At 50.7% G+C, this 2,413-nt stretch overlaps 1 protein-coding gene across 1 annotated transcript in view; it reads right to left on the reverse strand.

Annotated features, from left to right (window-relative positions):
• The window catches only part of LOC114071438 (keratin-associated protein 9-1-like), a 7,042-nt gene that overhangs the window by 3,542 nt on the left and 1,087 nt on the right, over window positions 1-2,413 (reverse strand). The gene's annotated exons all lie outside the window — the stretch shown is intronic.

Genomic DNA, 2,413 nt, shown 5'->3' on the forward strand with positions numbered 1-2,413 from the left:
TCCCGGTCATTCCCAGGAAGAAACACAAGAGGAGAAAGCTCATTTTGGTCAAAGTGGGATGGTCAGAGGGATCCTGGTATGGGATAAATCACTCCATCCCCAGCCCAAGTTCACGGTGGTTTTGGTCACAGCTGGCACCAGAAAGGCACGTTGTGAGTGTGAGGAAGAGTGTGGGAAACTCAGGGGGGGAGGAAGCAAAGCCGCCAGAGCTGCTCATTCCCTGTTTAACACACGGAAAACCAGGGAAAAGAGGAACAACTGATCGATTTAGGGTTTCTCAGGGCAACTTCAGATGCAGAAGGGCTGAGAGTTACAGCCCCCAGTCTTGGCCCAACTTGACCTGCAGCGTGTTTGGAGCTCAGCTCCCTCAGGTGAGAGGGAAGCACAATCCCATTTAAACCCCCAAATATGCCCTGATTTGGAGAGGTGAATACTTGGCCAGCCTGATTTCAATAATATCATTAGGATAACAAGCACAGGGCCGGCTTGTAATCCTCAGAACCAAAAGGGGATCCCAATTCCCAAGGTGTTTATCACACCCTGACTCACGGAATCACGTGGGTGGCCCTGACACATTTATGTTCCAGCGACGCTATGATTCAATCCTGGGGAGTTTTAATCCCAGCAGCCTGTTATTAAACATGAGAGCGCCACAACACTTTGCATATATAAAATATTACTGGGTGTTTGCAAAACCATCCGAAAGCATTTCCTCAGAATACTTGCAATAAAAAGTGCTTTCTGCCCAGATGATCCCCCCCCCCCCGAAATCAGGAAGGATCCAGGAGGTGGGAACAAAGTTCATAGCACAGAAATATGTGGTGCATGTGCAGAAAGGAGGGAAATGGCCCCCAGAAAGTGTTCAGGGTGTCCAGGAACAGTTTGTTTGGGTGGAAGGTCCCAAGGTCAGGGGGTCAACCAGACCTGCCACCCAACCAGAGCTACTCGTGGAGCTGTGCAGGGAGGGGGAGATGTGCCACTGAGAGGGGATTTGAATAAAATCGTGGAAAAGTGGAATGGGTTTGAAGGGACCTTAAAGATCATCTCTTTTCACCCCCTGCCATGGGCAGGGACACCTCCCACTAGCCCAGGTCGCTCCAAACTGACCTTGGACACTTCCAGGGATGGAGCAGCCACAGCTTCTCTGGGCAAGCTGTGCCAGGCCCTCCCCACCCTCACAGCCAGGAATTCCTTCCCAATACCCACCCAAACCTCCTCTCTGTCAGTCTGAACCCACCCCCTCATCCTGTCCCTCCATCCCTTCTCCAGAGTCTCTCCCCACATTCCTTGTAGCCCCTTCAGGTCCTGGCAGGCCCCAATCAGGTCACCTCAAAAGCTTCTCTTTTCCAGGCTGAACAATCCCAAACTCTCCCAGCCTTTCTGTTGGATCAGAGCTGCTCCATCCCCCTGCTCAGCTCCTCTGGAGTGGCTCCAGCAGCTCCACGTCCTCCCCAGGGCTGGGGAGGGGGGTTAGGGTTAGGGGAATGACAAGGGGAAGGGTCTGTAAAGTGCATTTTTTATGGGTGAAAATCCCAAAGTTGGAATAAAAGATACTTGTTGTCCTCCGAAAAAATCACAAGAAAATGGTAAATAATCACAAACATACATTTGTTATCTTTGTCTCTCTGCTTTTCTCTGTTCCCATCTTCCCATTCAGGTCTCACACAGACACTTCCACGTTACTCAGCAGAGCTGTCCAACCACATTCAGAGGGTTGAGTCAGGTTGGGGCACGGGGAAAAGTGTCTTGGTGCCAATTAAGAGGCAGAGGGAGCACCGAGCCAAGTGCACACAACCTGAAATATTCGGTGTTTCATCCAGAAAAATCTGAAAACCAGGGGCCTTCAGGTGGCAGAACTATGATGTTACAGCTCAGACTGATCCTGTAGGTTCCTGGTGTGGAGAGGAACGTGGCTGACAACAGGTCATGCTTCTAGGAAGGCATCAGATGATTTACCCATTTGACTCCTTGCCAGGTGACACTAGTGGGAAATCATACTGTTTAGTGTTGACTACTTAGAAGGATGTGGTGCAAAATATATTGTCCCCCACTCAAACCCAGTGTTGCAATGTAATAAAGGGGCCTGAATCTCCACCAGCACCCTCCAATCTTTCCCAGTTGCTGAATTACACAAAAGAATATCCCTTCAAAACACGAGTTACAAGGAGAAAAACCCCAGAGACTGAGTTTGAATGCAACAGGACTTTACTGACAGGGATAGGGCTGGGGAATGCAGTCACACAGCACACACAGGAGGTTCCCCAGGGATCTGGGAAGTGATGCAGCTCCTCATCGACCAGCAGAGTCCATCCCTTGTGCGTCACCGGGTTGCAGCTTCCCCAGGAGCTCAGCACAGCCCAGGGCGGCCTCAGAAGTAAAAGTAGCCACAGTTTCCTCCCCCAAACCTCCCAGA

The sequence above is a fragment of the Empidonax traillii genome, unplaced genomic scaffold, assembly GCF_003031625.1.
Source record: "Empidonax traillii isolate 1590-97213 ecotype Southwest subspecies unplaced genomic scaffold, ASM303162v1 scaffold2020:size47286, whole genome shotgun sequence".
Taxonomy (NCBI): Eukaryota; Metazoa; Chordata; class Aves; order Passeriformes; family Tyrannidae; genus Empidonax; species Empidonax traillii.